Below are 20,548 nucleotides of genomic sequence, written 5' to 3'. Positions count from 1 at the left end.
TTCTTATATGTTTTTATTCAACTTCATAGATGGCAACCTTTAAAATATGGTAAGTATTTCTCTAAGGAGTAGAAACCATTTTCTTCAGCTATACTTACCTTTCAAAGAGGTAAAAAAAAAAGGGGGTGAGGAGTTGATCACCCACAAAAACGAAAGCTTTTCCAATTCATTAAAAAAAATGGAACTAGCATTATTCACAAAGGTCCACAAATAGTTCTGAATATAGCTCTCTACATGAATAGCGTGTACCCTGGGCAAATGCAACCAATGAGTTCAATAAAGCAGAAAAATCTATTAAAAACCTGCTACAAACAACAGCTTGTTATGGATGTTACAGAAATTTCGTTAGAAAATTTCCTTCCAGTTGCTTTTTCCATTTAGTTACCCTGCCAATATTTATTGCATACTCATTGGCTACAAACTGCATAATATCTATGGAGTACCACCTTCTAAGTGTGGAAACTTAGAAAACGCACACTTCATATTCTGTGCATGTGGGAACTTAAACTCTGGAGTATACATAAAAAAATACTTATGACTACATAATTATTTGTCTTGTAAATATATGTCCCAGGTATAATAAAAATATTTAAACAAATCAGCAGTAAAGTTTTTTATCTTATACTAGAAACAACAGAGCTAATACCTAGAAGATATTACAACCACTTTCTTTATTCAGGAATAGGGAGATTTACCATGAAAATATAAATCTTAAATGTCAGGACCCCTCAGCTACATGAGCCCTTCCGAAGGCTCTAGGAAGGTCCCTGTCAATGCGGTTACATGATTATATATATTTAGAAAATTTCACAAGTGAAAAACAAAAGAAAAATGTTAGCCGAAATTACGTAAAATCATTCTCCCTTTACACTTTGAATTGTTTGCTCTCACCATTCCCCTCCTGAAACATTGCATTGGAGTGGTCAGGCACATCTTTGGAATATTGCTAAAGGGATGTTGAGTTGAGACATGTTCCTTTTGGATTGACTAGAACATTTTTCTGTATACACTTCCACAGACAGATAAGTTATTGCTATTTTCATGCCACTCACTTTCATTCCTAAGGTCGTATTCTGAATTTTGTATTGTCAAAGTTTTATTATAAACAGCTTAGAGTTTCCAACACTTTTTCCTAATTTGCTTTTAAAAAAAAATCTCTGATAGTTTCTCTGATAAACTATAGTTGCTAATCAACAAGGCAGAGAAGCCTGTTATTTCCTCTCCTCCTCTTACCTGAAGTTGACGAGAGAATCCTTTGAACCTCTGAAGAAAGTTTGTCTATTTTCCTGTCGCACTGCTTGAACAGTTATAGTAGCCAACCGAGAACTGAGAGGGTATGAAATTGTTTAAACTGTTTTCCTTCCAGGTTGACCATGCATATGATCATTGACATTAGCCTGTGTCATTATAAACACGACATTTATGTGTGGAAGGCAACTTTAATCCATACCTGAGGGCAACTCAGCATTGGAAAAAAATTTAGAATCCACAATGCAAACATGGTTATGGAAACATTTGAAATATTATTCTTGAAATGTGTACCAGAGTTTTGGGGAGTGATTTTGTTTTTGTTTTTAGTTAGTATACAGTTGTCAGAATTAATTTTCTTTAGCAAAACAAGTGGCATCCAGTAGCAATGTTTACCCAGAAACACTGCGTAGGTGCCACCAACTTTGCATCATCTGATGGCCAGGACCATCCGAATAGCACTTACATTCTGTTTGGGCCTGTATATCCCCACTTGGCTCAGTGCACTTCAGTTTGTGCAGAACTGTTACTTGACCCATGTTGGCTGATCCCGGCCTCAGATCGAGCACCAGTCTTGAGGTACACCTCCCTAAGTGTCTGTGGAAAGAGAGTGGGTAAATTAGAAAATTAGTTTATAAATGTGTGTATGTTGCTGATAAATGTTTGGATGTTTGGCAGTACCCCCCAGTAGGGAAGCTATTACAGGGAGATGCAAATCCTCCACTTACCTTTAGCTATCTGAGGCTGCTGAGATTTATTAGACAACAGAAATAAGGAAAATTTCCTTGGTTCAGCTTACACATGACCCACAAACCTGACAATTACTTGAAAGATAGTCAAGAAAGTGCGTATGAGAGAGACAGAGAGAGAAGAAGAAGGGAGACAGAGAAAGGGAGAGGAGAGGGAAGGGGGGGAGGAGAGAAAGACAGAGAAGTGAACTTTGTCTGAAATCTTACAAAGGAGGGGAGGTGAAGAAAGAAGTTATATTGTGGTCCTGCCTTCTCATTGCAATTCCCATTCCCAGCAACCCTGGTAATTCAAAGCAGTAATCTCTCTTTTACATTCTTTCTGTGTGCTCTCTGATGGTGGGGATGCTTTTATATTAATTTTGTGTCTCTAAGACATAACACAATTCTGAGCACATAATGAGTACTTGATAAATATCTGGTACATTAAAAAGTGAATGAATGAATCGTATTTCCCAGTTTTCAAAAAATTTTAATAACATATCTTATTTCTCCATTTATCTCTATTTTAGCAAGAAACAATAAGTGATAAGATCATTACATTTTTTAATATTTGTAGACAACCATGCTTAACCTCTGTGCCTCATTCTTTTTCATCTTTAAAACAGAACTAATATTAGTACTCAGCTCACAGGTGACTTATGCATGGATTCAGTGCATGTGAATTGCATTGGGCTGTGCTTGCCACATAGTAAACACTCAATAAATCTTTGCGATTACTATAATCCCATTTTGTCAATATGGGATATTGCTCAAATGTAATGGTAAAAGTACAGTGATTAAAGCTGTTATGTTGTTTTCAATCCTTTCATCTTTTTAAATGCACTGCCAAATTTTCTGGCATATAAACTGTGCCACAAACACAGAAAATATTTAAACTTAATTCAGAAGATCAGAATAACATAATATTATTAATTTAACAGTAAGACACTCAAATTTGTATTCTGTAAGCTGAAGATGTTCTTTATTCCCCAGTGTCTATGGAACATCTACAAAATTATATTTTGCAGGCCACAAAGAAATTCTCAACAAATTTTGCAAGTAGAAATAGCAGAGGTCACATTTTATGACCACCAAACTATAAAACTAGACATTAACATTTTAAAATTTAAAACTTGAAAAGTAGAGAACATTGCCTTAAATCCTGGGTTAAAACGGAAATAAAAGTGTGGTGTGATTATAGTCTATTTAGAAAATAATTACAGTACAAACACTATATTTTATTTGATGATGTTTAGCTGATACTGTAGCTGGCAGAAAATGTGATGTGTCTTAAATGTTCCCACGGTTTTGCAAGTAAAAGGAAAATAATGAACTGTATAGTTAACTCAAGAAATTAGAAATATAATGTCAAACAAAATAGGAAAAAAAAGTCGGAATTAAGACTCTGAATAGCAGAAACTAAGCATTTAGGAAACAAGAATGCCTAAGTACTTAACTGATGAAGACATTTAATATTTTCTTTGAAGAGAGTAATACCATCCATATATACCTAGCAGGTGTAATCAAGACAAAAAGAAATTGTAAAAAGGTAATATTGGAAATAAGGAAGGTTTTTAAAAGAAAAATAATTGAGAAAAAGATAAACATATTTGAAAGATTTTTTAAATACCAAATAAAAATCTTCAGGCTGAAATGTTAATACATTTAAAAAATCTAGGAAAAAAAAGGGATTTTGTGTGAAATATGAATAAACAAAATCAGCTTGTGAAGTAGAACACCTGAGGACTCAAATACAGATGACCTTGAAAATTCTATCAAAAAACAACTTCCAAACAGTGTCAGTTTTCTTTCAAAGGTTAAAGAGCCAACTAACTTCTATTATATTTTAAATGTTGGAAAGCATAGAAAATAGAATTCTTTTTCAGATTCATGTTTTAATCCGGCAATACTTAACAAAGTTAGCATAGAATAGTAGAAAGTGGGAAAAAAGTAGTAGAAAGTGAAAATCATAGCCAATCTCACTTGAAAATAAACATGCAAAATTTTAAAAAATTATATTGTTGGATATTCATAATTATAATGTTCTATTTCCCTCATAAAAATCTGATGAAATATAATTTTTCTTTTTAATTAGTGTGAGTGATGAGTGCACAAAGCTTCCTTTTTTAAATTCTAGATTCTTGTGTCTTATATCTTTTATAATATTTTGGAAAAAAATATCTGTTATGTTGAGAATAGATTCTGAAAGCAGAAAACTGGAGGATAACATGTTGGTCCAGGTGAAAGATGATAATGACTTGGACTCTGGCAGGAGTCACCAAGTAAAAAATGATTTGATTGAGAATATTTCTTAATGTTTTGGTTAACAGAATTTTCTGATAAGAAGAACTGATGAACGAAAAACATCTGTGTTTTTGGCTTGGTTAACACATTTGATGGGGGAATGTTGAGGAAGACTTTGATCTAGACTTTGATATAACTAAGAGTTAATATTTTGGATATTTCACTTTAAGGTATCTATTAGGTCTCCAAGAGAGTATTTCAAGTAGGCAATTGGATATACAAGTTAGAGGTCAAGTGAGTGGTCAGGTCTGGAAATACAAATTGGGAAATACAATGATATTTAAAGCAGGAGGCTCAATGATATCCCTTTAGGAGAGAATGGAGATGGAGAAAAGAAGAGACTTAAGGACTCTTTCCTGGGGCTCTTTAGAATTATAATGTCTGAAGGAGATCTGCAAAAAGGAGGAGAGTGACCATTTCATGAAGAAAAATGCTAGGAGAGAATGAGGCCTAAAAATTAAACTGAGAGACGCTTGCATGAAATAAAACAGATGATGCAAGTGCTGTAGGTAGTTGATTAATAAGAGACCTGTGGATTGAATTAAAGTGATAAAAAATAGGCAAAATGGATGAGAATTATTTTTAAGTTGGAACTTCTTACAGGAAAAGTATTTTCTAATGGGAACTCCGTAGTGGAGAAGAATATATGGATGCTGAAGATTAGGAGTGGCATATATATTGGAGCAAAAGCCCTGAATGAAGATGTGAATGGATCAAGTACACAAGTGGAAGAGCTGTCCATGGCATAGTCACCCATCATAGCAGATGGAAGGAAGATGTAGGTACAGATGCATAGTCACCCATCATAGGAGAAGGAAGGAAGATGTAGGTACAGATGCAGAGAGTTATTAGATTTGGACATGAAAGGATGATTGGGTTCTCATCCAGTTGCTTCTGTTCTCTTGGGTTGGGGAAATAGGAAGCAAGATTATCAACTGAAAGTGGGAAAGGAGAAGGTGGCATTGGAGTTTTATGAAGAGAACTGAGGTAGTGATCTCAGAAAGTGGGATAGTGAATTGGGCAGGGAAATTCACCTCTGGTCTTCTCTACTATCTAATAAACAGGATTGGAGAGAAGCGAAGGAAAGAATTCAAACAAGAGTTCGACAAGTGAGAGTGGAGGGGGTGGGCACAATAGAGGTGGCTGAGTGAGGTGGACTGGATGGGCAGAATGCAGGGGATTAAACATCTGAGTGGAGAGGGTGACTTGAAAGGCTTGGGGTTCTACTCAACACTGAAGAAAGAAATATGTACCTCATATGGGGATAAGTACTAACGGTCCCTTAGTGGAAGGAGACTATCAACTTGAATTATGAATTGCCTATTCTGAGTGAGCTCCTTGACAGAGAGTTCCACACGGAGGTGAACATGTGGGAGAGGAACAGTGGTTTTACCCAGTACACGTGGAACTTCAGGACTTCTCTTAAATCCTGCTGTGGGATTAGGGTTCTATATTTAAGCTGATGTAGATACAGCTCCTGACCTTTCAGTACTTACAGTCTAAATCATAGTTCAGATCACAATGTTTATTTGACTTAGAAATAAACATTTTAAAAATAGTAACTTTGACAGATATTTTGTATGCAGTAATCTGTGCCAGGCTAGAGGAGGGTGATTTTCACATCTGCTGGGGTGCTTCTTCCTTAGCTCTTCTATTTTTTCTTAATGATCCACTCCAAACAGGCATTCTGAGACTCATCATTCATTGAGGTAATTCACTTCTGTATGATTTTAAGTGGGTATTAGTTTAGGAAACATATACGTTCTTTTCTATTACCTAACAGTAGTCCTGTATCAAATTTCTCCAACTAGAAGTTTATACAAGTGGATTGTTCTGGCTCCTCGTGGAAATATGTCTAGAAATAGGACCACCTATTTCGCTATAATCACAATCACATAAGAAATGGACAGCAAAATTATCTCTGTTTATTTGTCACAGATGCAGTTTAGAAATGGACCACTCTATTTTTCACTGCTCCTTAATACTTCTGTAAAGATATAGAAATACAATATTTCGGTTTTGCTTTATATTTCTGTATGCATCTTGGCATTCAATGCTTAAGGTGGGGTAATGTCTCGTTATTAAGCAATGAAGTTATATTTCCCCTTTTAGCTAAAGTACTAGGAAACTCAAACTAATTCAAATGTCAACGTGCAATAATTTATCATGATCTACTCCTTTGTTTTTGTGTGTAACCATTTTTAACCAGAGTTGGCTCTTGCCCTTATTCTTTCGGCCTTATTTCAATAGGTCACTTGTACTGATCCTATTTATTATAAGCTTCCTGTGGTCCTTTTGGATGTAGTCAGGCAAAAAATGCTAGGCATTTATTTTTATTTTCACATTATTTAGAGTTTCTTACTATACTAGTTCTGCTCTGTCTCTTGCCTTATGTGGAAAACGGCAACTTTGGAAAGATTCCCTTACTTGCACACACTCAACTCTCCTAACTGAGCTCTTACCCATTCAAATCTAAATTCATCTCCCCTTTGTCAGGTCCTTGAACGCACTGAGTTTCCCTTACACCTCTTTTCAACATTCTTCCCACTTCCTCCTTCTCTGTTTAATTACCACTCTTTCTTTAGATGTCCCTTTAGAAATCAATTATTGACCTGTTGACCAGTTTCTTCCCTGTGCTCTTATTCTCCAACCAGATCTGATTAAGTGCTCCTTTCTATGCTCCCAAAGTCCTCCCCATCACAGTCTACAAGAAGCTGCATTTTAATTATTTGTTTATATACCAGTATTACTCATTATCCCAGCAGTTCCATGAGAAGAACTCTGTACGTTTTGCTTATAGCTACAGCCTGCAAAGTTATATATGCTCAATTAACATGTCTTGAATGCATGTATATATATTTCTTCTGGCTCAATATATTAGAGATATTTTATTTTAGATCTTGAAATATATACTTTTTATATTTTTATATGAATAGGAATCTCAATAATTGCATATTCCATCCGAAATAGCATGGATGGTTATGAAATCATTTTTGAACATTTTCTTTTTTCTTTATTATGGAGATATTTTCCTACCTTTCTGTTGTTTTTTAATTGCATGGATTTGAAGGCCAGCAATATATGGGAAATTTTATTGGTCAGATTACCATGCTGGATTTATTCAATTTTGTTTTATTTAACTGTGATATAAAGAGTTTCAATTAGCACACTGGCAGCAATAAAATCCTTTGTCAATACATTATAGCAATATTCTAAGCATGAATGCGCTTTAGTAGGGACACAAATCATTAGTAATGAAGTGGTCCTTTGGCAGATTAGAAAAATCTAACTAAGCAGAATGACCTAACATGCATTTTGCTTATCGTGGAGATTGAAGATGAGTTACACCACCAGGCAGGCTACAGATTATAGAAGTCAGTAGTTGCCCCAAACTTTTGTGAATATGAAAGTCTGATTTCTGTGTGGCATTATTCTTCTTTCCTAGCTTATGAATTAACACATCAACATTTTCACTTTTAAAAAGTGACAAATTGACAAAATAACAGAAAAATAAAATATGTACTTTTAGTTTGATCTCTTGTTTATTAAATAAATTGAGAAAACCAAAAACTCAGTTGATGAAGCAGTTTACCCAAGGTACTATTAAATAACACAAATGTACCCAGTGTACAAATGTTCTGACTTACAGTGATTTATGTCTACATAGAAGTCCCTGTCTGGATTATTGGCTCCAGAATGTATGTCTCAGACTACTAAGTGGAAGTTTACAAAATTATTCTCCTGCTTCTTGCTTGCTTCATCCCTTCCTGCAGAAATACCTGTACACGGACCGCTGTTCCTGATATATGTCAGCTGAGGCCATGTAAACATCAAAAACACACCATACTATGCTGCATTGAGACAGAACTGATCATTAAAGAGAATTTTCATAATATGAGCACTATTTTCTTGCAGAGAGACAAGAATTATTGCATGTTAATCTCATTGTAGAATATAAAATGCTTGTAATTAAATTTTTCTGAGTCAATAAAAACCTTGGGTTACATATTTCCAAGGAGACAGGGTTGTTCGTTTCACTATTACGTACACAGAGGGATTTAAAGAAATGGAGAGACACAAAGAAGTTACAGAGTAGTAGAGGTTCTGACATAGCAGCTACCATGACCAGAAAATTCATTCAGTATTATTTTACTTTAAAACATGATATTTAATATTATGCAGCCATCAAAAAAAAAAAAAAGAAATCTTGCTATTTCCAATGATGTAGATGGAACTAGAGGATATTGCGCTAAGTGAAAAATAAATCAATCAGAAAAAGACAATTATCATAGGATCTCACTGATACATGGAATTTGAGAAACAAGGCAGAAGATCATAGGGGAAGAGAGGAAAAAATGAAACAAGATGAAACCAGAGAGGGAGACAAACCATAAAAGACTCTTAATCTCAGGAAACAAAGTGAGGGTTGCTGGAGTGGGAGGGGGGGGTGGGAGGGATGGGGTGGCTGGGTGATGGACACTGGGGAGGATATGTGTTGTGGGGAGCGCTGTGTATTGTGTAAGACTGATGAATCACAGACCTGTACCCCTGTACTAATAATACATTATATGTTAATAAAAAAATTCAAAATAAAAAAATTTTTTAAATGATATTCAAGTACTTGAAAATAGTTTATTCTATGAAGTTGAGCATTGTGAAATGCTACAAGCTTATTTGAAAGTTAATTTGCTCAGCAATTCCTATAATTTAAAAATAAAGGTGAGCTTTAATAAAGCCCATATGAAAATCATTAAGAAATCTGGATTATTTTGAATTAATGAGATTTTACTGTAGTAAGAATTTAAAGTCCTTGTCTTCCATTGTTGTATTTACTTAGCTTAATTCTTTCTTAATTTTCCACTTACCTAAAGAAGCAGATTTGTGCTATAATTTTTCTACCCATGTAAACAGCAGATTTGTGCTACAGATTTCCTCTCTGAACTCCAGAGGGATGAAATATAAATGAGGACTCACTCATTTCTGATTTGGTTAATCTCATTAACAGTGAATTGTTTAAAGGAGGTAGGGACATAACCTGGGGGATATGAGGTTAATATGAGAATGGTTAGTTTGATTTTGCTATATCTGTATCCTAGTCCTCCAAAAGTCTTTTTTGAATTAATTAAACTTAATATAAATTAAGTTTATTTGAGATTTGAGAATGTCTAACTTAAGGCAATTATAGATATACTTCCTTGAATCATGCAAAAGACAATATAAAGTTGAGGTTAGAATACAATCTAAACAGTAACACCAAGAAGTTCTAAACATAGCTAATCAATCTGCCAAATGTGCAATTTCCACTAAATCATCACATCACCTTCACATTTTTGTGAATATGAAATGAGGATGCTGATGCTATTGGAATTATTAAAAATTAAATGAGGTAGGGGCACCTGGGTGGCACAGCGGTTAAGCGTCTGCCTTCAGCTCAGGGCGTGATCCTGGCGTTATGGGATCGAGCCCCACATCAGGCTCCTCCACTGTGAGCCTGCTTCTTCCTCTCCCACTCCCCCTGCTTGTGTTCCCTCTCTCGCTGGCTGTCTCTGTCTCTGTCAAATGAATAAATAAAATCTTTAAAAAAAAATTAAATGAGGTAATGCAGGTAAAACAGTTAATGCGGTGACTGGCACATAGCACTAAACAAACCTAGCTATTAACATAATTTTTAACTGTTGCTTAATATTTGAGGACACTGTCTGAGATAATATTGCCCTTTGAAAATGAATTAAAGTACAAAAATGTATCAAATAAAGCCTTAAGATATACTCTAGCTTTGAATGATGATAGATATTTTTAATCCACTCCCATCCCCCTGAGTCTCATTAAATACAACAAAATAAGAATACAATGAAAAGAATCAAACTCTGTATTCAAAGAAAGAAAAGAAATTATCAAAATCTAAACCACTGATCATGAAGAATATCTACCCAACAGGGAAACTGAGGTAAAACAAGAAGCTAACACAAAGCTCCACAAAACTAGGAAGGATATAGATGCAGCTAAAAGAAATGCTCAGCCTTGAACTGCTCTTACAATGAACTTTGATGACAGTGATAAGATGGAGAAGAATGGGCAGGACATTCCCTGACAGGGAAGTGCTCCTGTGCCTCCCCCCTGGATCCTGCCATACAGCAGATGTGGCGGAGCTATAAGGATGGGGGGGTGGGGGTGGGGGTGGGGGTTGGGGGGAGAGTGTAATCACCAGCAATACCTTTAGTTACTACCATAGAGTCTACAAAAGAAAGAGATGTGGGAGAATGGAACAGGGAGAACAAGGAGGGAGCACGGCATGGTGACACTGAGATTTAAAAAGTTGTACTGTCACTAAATGATGGCTTCTTGCTGAGGAAGTATATGAGACTAAAACTTAAGCAGGTTCTGGTGAGAACTGTCTTCTGGGTTGTAGACAGCTGGCTCCTCATTGTATCTTCACATGATAGAAAGAAGGTGAAAGAGCTCTCTGTGGTCCCTTTTATGGAAGCACTAACCCATTCGTGGGGCCTCCACCTTCACCACCTACTCACCTCCCAAAGCTCTCACCTTCTAATACCAGTAAGTCTGGGGTTAGGATTTCAGTCAAAATAAGAATTGGGGGTAAGAGGACATAAATCTTCAGTCGTTGAACAAAATAATCAGAAGGAAGGAAATAATAAAGATTAAAGAGGAAATCAGGGAGCAAGAAAACTCAACAACAGAAAAGGTCAGTGAAACTAAGAACTAGTTCTTTGAGAAGATGGATAAACTTAAAACTTCAGCCAGACTTGTCTGGGAAAAAAAAAAAAAAAGAAATCACAGTATGAGGAATGACAGAAGTGGCATCACTAGAGAGTCCACAAATATTAACAGTATAATAGGAAAATATTATTAACACTTTCAAGCAAATAACTTTGATATCTTAGATGAAATGCACAAATTTATTGAAAGACATAAACTACCAAAGCTCACTCAAGAAGAAACAGATAAGCCATGAAAGGAATTGAATTGGTAGTGAAAAACATTCTCACAAATAGAAAGCCTAGCTCAAATGGCTTCTTTACTGAATTCTATCCAATATTTAAGGAAGAGATAGTACAAATTCTGTCAAACATGGACAGAATATTGAAGAGGAAGAAATGCTTTCTAGATCAGTTTCTGAGGCAAACATTGCCCATATACAAAAAAAAGAAAAAAACAGACACTACAAAAATAGAATATTATCAAGCTGCTTCTGTCATGAAAATAGACATAAAACTTCTAAACAAAATTTAAGCAAATTAAGTATAATATATATATAAAGACTAATGCATCATAATCAAATAAAGCAAGGTTGTTTTGACATTTAAAAATCAATATAATAAATGATAAAATAAACAATTCACTATATTAACAAATTAAAAGGAAAAATTATATGATTATTTCAAAGACAAAAAGAATTTGACAAAATCCAACATTCATTTTTAATGAATAATCATAATAGAGTAAGAATCAGAAGGAATATGCTCAATTTGATACAGACCACATATGAAAAAAAGACAGGTAACATCTACTTAATGAGTGAAAAATGAACAGTTTCCCCTTAAGATCAGAACAAGTTAAAAGTATCACTCTCACCATGTCTATTTATCTTTCTGCTGTAGATTCTAGCTGGCTCAATAAAACAAGAAAAATGGAAGGGCATGCTTGGAAAGGAACATGGAAAGGAACAAAATGCCTTTATTCACAGACAATATGATCACCTATATAGAGAATACATGAAATTTTTAAAACTCTCCAACTTATGACAGGTTTAACAAGGTTGAACGATACAAGATAAATAGGCAAAGATGAATTGCATTTCTAGATATTAGCAATAAGTAACCACAATTTGAATTTAAAAATACTATTTATGATAACATCAAAAACTTGAAATATTTAGGAATGAAGCTGAAAAAAAACTATGTGCAAGATCCATACACTGGAAATTAAAAGGCATTACTGAGAGTGAAGAATGTCTAACCAACTGGAGAGACAGACTATGTTCATGTGTCAGAAGACTGAATACTGGTAAGATATTAATTTTCCCCAAATTTATCTGTAGATTCAATACATTCCATATCAAAAGCCCAGCAGGCTTGTTCTTATTGAAAATGACAAGCTGCTTCTAAAATTCATATGGAAATATAATGGACTTACAATATCCAAAATTACTTAAAAAAAAAGCCTCAGTTGTGCATATAACACTTCATGATTTTAAGAATAATTTTAAAAACATAGTTATCAAGACAATGTGACATAGGCATGAATTGATCAGTGAAGCAAACTAGTTTTCAGAAATAAGGGAAAACAGCCAAGATTTTTTATATACAACACCAATGACATGAGCCACAAAAGGAAAAAAAAAAAAAAGAATTATAAATTGATCTTCATCAAAATTAATTTGTTTACTCTAAAGATTAAACACTTAAAAGACTCAATTTAGGGGCGCCTGGGTGGCTCAGTCATTAAGCGTCTGCTTTTGGCTCAGGGCGTGATCCCAGAGTCCTGGGATTGAGCCCCACATCAGGCTCCTCCTCTGGGAGCCTGCTTCTTCCTCTCCCACTCCCCCTGCTTGTATTCCCTCTCTCGCTGGCTGTCTCTCTCTGTCAAATAAATAAATAAAAACTTAAAAAAAAGAAAAAAGACTCAATTAAGAGAATGAAAAGATGAGCCACATACTGAAATTAAATATTTGCTAATCCTATCTCTGGCATAGAATTTATGTGTATAATGTAAAGAGGTCTTTATAATATAAAGTGTTCTCTCAACTCAGTGATGAGAAAATGACCTAATATTTTTTACAAAAATTAGTAAGTTCTGAACAGACACTTCATCAAAAAAGATATATGGACAGCAAAGCAATAGATGATAAAAATCTTCAACATCATTAGTTATGAGGAAACAAGTTTATGCCCAGTGAGACACTCTACCAGCCTATTAGCATAGACACACTTAAAAAGACTTACTATACTAATTGTTGGTAAGGAAATGGAGCAATTGGGCCTCTCATCCCCTGCTGGTGGGAATGTAAAATGGAATAATCTTTTTGTAAACAGGTTGACCATTTCTGAAAATGTTCCGGGTTAAACCTCCCATATGACCAAACTGTTCCACTTCTAGATATTTGCCTAAGAGGAATGAAACTATATGTATACAAAGACATATATTCATAGCAGTTCTATTTGTAATGACCAACAACTAGAAAACTACCTAATTGCATTAAGAGGCAGATGAATTAAAAAATTTTTACTTTTATGCAATGAAATACTGCCTAACAATAAAAGGAAATAAAATATTGATATATGCAATACTGTGTGTGAATCTGAAAACAATTTAAGCTGAGTGAAAGGACACAAAAAGAATACATGGTATATGATTCTACTTCTATGAAACTATAAAATGCAACTTTACGTCTAGTGACAGAAGATCAGCAGTGGCCCAGGAACAGAGGAGAGGGAAGTTAGGATGGGAGTGGTTGTAATGAGGCATAAACCTTTGGGGATGATAAATATTTTCTTGATTATGGTGATGCTTTCCCAGATTATACATATGTAAAAATGTATTAAGTTTTATACTTTATATATGTGCAGTTTAATGTATATCAATTATATCCAGTGAAGCAATTTTTAAAAACTACTATTTATGTTAATGGTGGTTTCTCTTAATTCCATCTGAGTATTCATCTTAAGGTACTGGAACTCTATGTAAAATGCCAGAAAGAATAGAGGGAGAGAATTGAAAAATGCAAACTTAAGTTGTGGTGGTAATTAAATTTTAACTTGAGAACTGGAAAACAACAGACGGTAAATAGTCTACGCTCACATATGAAAATTGTTTATGAATACCATGGTGGAGATTTAGAAAAGCACTATGGCTCTCCTAAGAGTTTTGTGTTTCTGCCAAAGGCCCTTATGGCTGTAGAGGAGATTTGGGGAAAATAAATCTAGTGAGGGGAATAAATGAAATGGTGTCCCATTCTTCTCAGCTGCTTGATTCTTACCGTTCATTTTCATTGAATCACTGGAAACTGCTGCACAGTGAGCAGAGATGAATCACATTCATCTGATAAGAATCCAAAACAGAAAATGATAAAGGAATGAAAAGGATATACATTTAGAACTTACTTAACTTTTTTTTTCCCCCAGATGAAATTCTTTGTTAAAAAAAAAAAAAGAGAGAGAGAGCTGGTAGGGTATCCTCACCCCTATATTTTCAGGGCAGTCTCCATCACTCTGCAATTTGAGGCTAAGAGATCCTTTTGAACCAGGTAGTTTTTGTTTTTCATTTTTATTTGTGCTCATGGAAACTTGACATTAAAAAAAAAAAATCCCTAGCAATGGTGAACAAGGGCTTTTGTCAATCTTACATGATTTGTATTTGTAGATACAGTTGAGCTGATTGTTTGTGTTGTCTCAAAACATCCCAACACTGTATATAAAGTTTTGGAGAAAGAGATACGTGATGAAAGATTAAAAATCTGGAACTAGAGGGCTGGAGGGTATCTCAAGAAGTCTTCAACTATATGATCAATTGTCATCTGTCTTTTTTTTTTTTTAAGATTTATTTATTTATTTATTTATTTATTTATTTGTTTGTTTGTTTATTTGACAGAGATAGAGACAGCCAGTGAGAGAGGGAACACAAGCAGGGGGAGTGGAAGAGGAAGATCAGGCTCCCAGCAGAGGAGCCCGATGTGGGGCTCGATCGCATAACGCCGGGATCACGCCCTGAGCTGAAGGCAGGCGCTCAACCGCTGTGCCACCCAGGCACCCCCATCTGTCTTTACCAAAGATAGAAGAATAGAAAATAGGCCCAAGTGAAACCACACAGTGAAGAATATATAATACATACAAAGACAACTTCCTGGTTCTCAGGATTATTACTTTACAAAATGCATTCCTGAGGCAAGGATACTTGGAGTAGACTCTTCCTTGTCTGAGCTGTTTTTGGTGCAGTCTATTCTGAAGACTTGTGAAGGTGATTCCTCTTCCTTTGACTGTATGAAAGCCAGTCAAAATATGAAGGGGGGGAATCCATTTATATAATAGCTCATTATGTGACATTTTAATGCTTTTCTCAAAGGACAAGATTATATAGATGAGGTTAAGAATAAGAGTTCCAAGATATGTCTGTATTTCTTTTCATTGACCCACTCTAGAACGTAATGAGCCTTTTAAATTTGTACATTCAGAATTGTGTTTACCTCAAGAAAGTTCTCTTATGTCTTATCTTTGATTAGTTTGTATTTTATTCAGTTGTCCTTTCCTTAGTAATATAAATAGACTACATTTTTATTTTCTCTTTATTATTATTTTTTTAAAGATTTTATTTATTTATTTGACAGAGAGAGAGAGAACTCAAGCAGGGGGGCAGCAGAGGGAGAGGGAAAAGCGGGCTCCCCGCTAAGCTGTGAGACCAATACAGGACTCGATCCCAGGACCCTGGGATCATAACCTGAGTTAAGGCAGAATGCTTAACCGACTGAGACACCCAGTCATCCCTATTCTTTTTTTTTTAATGTTTCTTTTATCATTTTCATTTTTTATCACATTTTCCTTTGTATCCTGGAAGAAGTCTCTCTGCATTATTCCCATTATTCAGTTTTCATCATTTAGATCAACTGCTTCTAGGATGATTTTTAATTGCTATTGTGTTTTAAGACTTTTATTTTATTCTAAATTTTATAATTGTTGCTAATACTTTTTAAGTTAAAAAGTGATACATGCTTAGTGCAACAAATAAAACAATGCTATACAATTATTTATCATCTATCTATCTACTTACTATATTTCACCTTTAGATGTAAGCAATGCTAAAGCTCTTACTCATATAAACATAAACAAGACATATACAAAAATATGTAGGTCTTATTTATAAATAGGCTTTTTTTCCCTAATTGCAATAGGTGTAATTAACACACATATTCATTCAACAGCAGTACTATGCTCTTCTTTAAATTTTAATTTTCAAAAATCCAAATCCAAAAAGTTTATAAAAAATACCCTGAAGAGCCATACACCCTTCATATAGATGGCAAATTGTTAATATTATTATTTCATGACCCAGCTGAAGTAACTGGCAGGTATCATAACCCTTCATCCCTAAAACTTAGAACAAGGAGGAAAATTAGAGGAGCATATGGAAGAAATATATTATTATTTTTACCTTGTCAGAATTTACTGAGCCCAATACAATGATCAAATTCAACAAATTTAACATTAATAATATATTATTTAATATAATCCATATTCACATTTACAAATGTTCTCCTAGGTAACTAAAGGTTTTTCTTTTTCTCTTTCTCTTTCTGATCCAGGATCTAATCGAGGACCATAAACTGCATTTATTTTTTATGTCTCTTAAGTCTTCCTTTCTCTAAAAATGTTTCCTTGCTTTTCTTGACTTATTTTTAAGATAACAGGCCAAATGTTTTAGAAAATGTTCCTCAGTTTGTTTTTGTCTGATTATTTTATCAGGATCAGATTCAGGTCAAGCATTTTTGGCAGAAATGCCACAAAAGTGTCATTGTGTCTTTGGAGCATCAGATCACCCTCATTTTGTCCCATTATTGTTCATTAAAATGCTGATCACTTGATTAACGTGGTGTCTACCAGATGCCACAGCGTAAAGGCACTTTTTCCCTTTTTAATTAACATTTAACCTATGAGGAAATACTTTGAGACTGTCTAACTCTCCTTTTAACTGAGTAGTTTTAATATCCATTGTCTGAATCAATTAATTACTATGGTGATAGTTAATTTTAATTTTTTAAAAAGATTTATTTATTTATTTGAGGGGGGAGGGGCAGAGGGAGAGAAAGAGAGAAAATCTCAAGCAAACTCCCTGTTGAGCATGGGGCTCCATCTGGGACTGGATCTCATGACCCTGAGATCATGACCTGAGCCAAAACCAAGAGTCCGATGTTTAACCAGCTGAACCACCCAGGTGCTCTTAAAAAAAAAAAAAAGAAAGAAAGAAAAAGAAAAAAAAAAGATTTACCTATTTATTAGAAAGAAAGTTATATTTTAATATTTTATGTGTTTTCACCTTGCCATGAGCTTCTGAAGGAAAGCCTTCCCAAGACTGAAATCTTGGGTCTCTTACAAAACCTTTTTCACCTTCCTTTTGGATTTCTCCACCTCTCAGATGTGGTCTCAATATTTCTCCTGCTGCTTTCTCTCTAGGGGTGATGTTTATCTGCTTTCCCCTACTGTTCCGTAGTGGCTGCCTTCTTCTCTTCTCCACTCAGTTTCTGCTTGATATTTTGTTCTGGCATGGGATCCAGAGCTGGCTCTAGGGATTTGAGCTCTGCATTCCCTCCCTGCGTGTGAACTAAATCTTGCACTATTTTGTTTCCTAGTAATCTTAAAGGTCTGAGGCATGGATGGTTTTCTTTTCTTTTCTATCTAAAGAAGGATGTGTGGCCATAATTCCAATTTAGGTAACTGCCATTTTCCTACTAGAACTGGGAAATTTCTTTTGTTTACAATGTAAAATAACCAAGAATAATGTAAAGCATCTTAAATGAGATGTCCTAGCTGAAGGATGTGGAATACCTCTTGAGGGTGTGAATGAATCTGAAAGTACCTTCCTAGGGAAAACGGGGAGGGGGGGAGGAGTCATGCAGAGACAGACATAAATTAGGGACAAATACAGAAAATTTTAAAGAATTTGAAAGATAAAGTAACAGATAAAAACAGAAAAACAGAAAAGGAAGAAGCAGAAAGACAGTGATTAAGAGATGCACAAAAGATCAAAGTGAAATAAAAAGCAGCATATGGAAGATATATATTATTTTTATTTTACTTCCTGTTTAGATCAGAATTTACTGAATACCTGACAATTTTAACAACTTAATTTGGCAAAAAAAAAAAAAAAAAAAAAAAATCACCAAAAAAAAAGGGGGTTGTTTCTATAAGTCACAGACAATTTTTTTTTTTGGCCATCTTAACACTACAGATCTTAATTTGATAAATTGTACGAAGATCCAGAATTTAAAATTGTTGATGAAAGTAAGTATAAAAAGGAAAAAAAAATATTACACCAAGCAGTTTACATTAACACACTGCCAGAGATTTGGAATAGGCAGGAAAAAACCCAAATCCTTACTGTGGTTTCAAGGTGTTTCCCAATTGCTATATAAAACTAAAAATGCTGTTTATAGCCAATATATGGAGTTTTAGGGGCTTCTCAAGAGGGGCATTTAGGTTCTGCTGATCTTTACTCACCCTTACACTCTCACACTTAAGGAATTTTTCTGTATATATTAAACTTAATGTTTTATCCAATGCATAGAATCCAACTTGTTTAAATGGTTCAATGACATAAAAATATTAAGAGTGTGGGAGTGGATGCTTTTCTCTTAAAATCTTCTGCAATAAATGAACTGTGACAATGAAGTTTCCAAATTCTGTTAAGCATAAAATGTAAAGCTTGACTATTTTAACCTAGGCAATAAGTTTAGGCTTTTTTATTTTACAATGGTGAGATAATATCAAAATGGCCGGGTATAACAGTTCACTTAATTTGCCATGTGAAAAATACATTTAATATCTCTGATGAAAAGCAGCTCTATTAAACTGAATGGCCTTTTTCCTATTTTAAAATGTCTTAGGATCCTACATGAACTTCTAAAAATATCCCCATGCTACTGAATTGCTAGTGCATTAAGTGAACATTTCATTTACCATTCTACAGATAAATATACACATAAACCATGTTTTATTTAAGACACTTAGCTGGAGTGTGAAACATGGTTAAATGAGAAATATTTAATGACCCAATTTCAAAAGGTCAGCTTTCTATTTTAATTCCTCAGAATACATAAATTCTTGACATTGTCAGTATTTAATGAAAACTTTATTGAATACTGTGAATAAATTAATGAATGATCTTGTTACTACATCACATTAAAACATCAATTGTCTTTCAGGAAAACCCTGAAATTAAAGTCTATATTATGTTAAACAGTGCTATAGCTCTGGCCCTCAAAGAGATTTTAATCCCTGTTTGAATAATTTCTTCCCTGCTCTCTCTGTTTTTAGTCGCCCCTGAGTCCAAACGATTCTCCATGTTTCTGCAAGTTAAATAATAAAAGAGATCACTTTGGTCCTTTACAAATGACAGCTTTGTACTTGCTCTAGTCTTCCCTCCTTATCATGAGTTTTATTGAGATACCCAATCATAGAGCTGCCCCCTCTCTCTCACAGCACCCGAACTAGAGTGAACTTTTACTTCCATAACCCCTCAAAATTGCCTAACCAAAGCCCAACCTGATAATAGGCTTTTCCTATCACCTTTTATCGAGAGGACCAGGAGTCTCCGTGGTTCATCCCCCACCCCCATTGCAACATCACACCTAGCTTGTCAACTACAGGTGTAGACCTGGCATTCTTTGGCTGGAATGATTATCTTCTGCCTGAGTTCACACAGTCTTTTGAGCAATGATTCGCAAGATCCTTCATGAACTGGTGTCTTCCTATTAGACAAGCTCATTTGCTGCTTCTTCCCTCCATTGATAATTTACTTTCCCCACCAGCTTTTCTTTCTTTCTTTCTTTTTTTTTTTTTTTTAAATGCAGATTCTGATTCACCAGGTCTAGAACGCTGGGGTCCCCACCAGCTTTTCTGTTGCCCAAATGGCCATGCTCAATATTGGTGAAAAAGGAAAAAAAAATTAAGTAAAAAGAAATCCTTCAGTAAGGATTTTGGTAGAGAAAAGAGAGTTTAAAAAGATATATAGGAATCCAGATTCACCATGCTGTCTTGTTTGAAAAAGGAGGAGATTGGAACTGAATGCATCACGGCCTTGGTGTTATTTTTTCATAATGGAATCTGAGGAGAGTCAAGTCAGAGCATCTTAACAGTGTTTGTCTACCCCTCACATAAAGGTCTCATGAACTAAAGCTTTATATGGAAAATGATATTATCCCATCAGTTAGCCACAAAATATGAAGGCTGTACTCTAAACCAATAAAATCGGAAGCTCTGAGGGTGGATCCCAAGCATCATCATTATTTTTAAAGCTCCCAAGGCAATTTCAATGTATAGCCAAGATTCAGTACCGCTACTGTAAAGAGAAGCAAGAGAGTAATAAAGAGAATATTCAGTTTAGTGGTTGCTTGTAGTAGGGGGAGAGAGACAGAGATGCATCCAAACAAGGACAGTAAGAAGCATTTAAGTAACGTGGCAATGTTCCACTGCAAAGGTAGGCGATGATAGGTTAGGTTTTATTAATCTTACTATTTTAATTGTTATGATTGTGGTTTATAT

General features: G+C 34.8%; 1 long non-coding RNA gene across 5 annotated transcripts in view; it reads right to left on the bottom strand.

Moving 5' to 3' along the window:
• LOC123789238 (uncharacterized) overlaps positions 1-20,548 on the bottom strand; it is a 685,069-nt gene that overhangs the window by 39,017 nt on the left and 625,504 nt on the right. For all 5 annotated transcript variants that reach the window (XR_015723984.1, XR_015723985.1, XR_015723983.1 and 2 more), the window contains one exon: positions 1,715-1,845. This is a non-coding gene — a long non-coding RNA (uncharacterized LOC123789238). The remainder of the gene's footprint in view (positions 1-1,714; positions 1,846-20,548) is intronic.

This window comes from Ursus americanus, chromosome 3, assembly GCF_024610735.1.
Source record: "Ursus americanus isolate L20-20 chromosome 3, mUrsAme1.1.p, whole genome shotgun sequence".
NCBI classification, from domain to species: Eukaryota; Metazoa; Chordata; class Mammalia; order Carnivora; family Ursidae; genus Ursus; species Ursus americanus.
The sequence above is the reverse complement of the archived record's forward strand: the minus strand, read 5'-3'. Positions and strand labels throughout refer to the sequence as shown.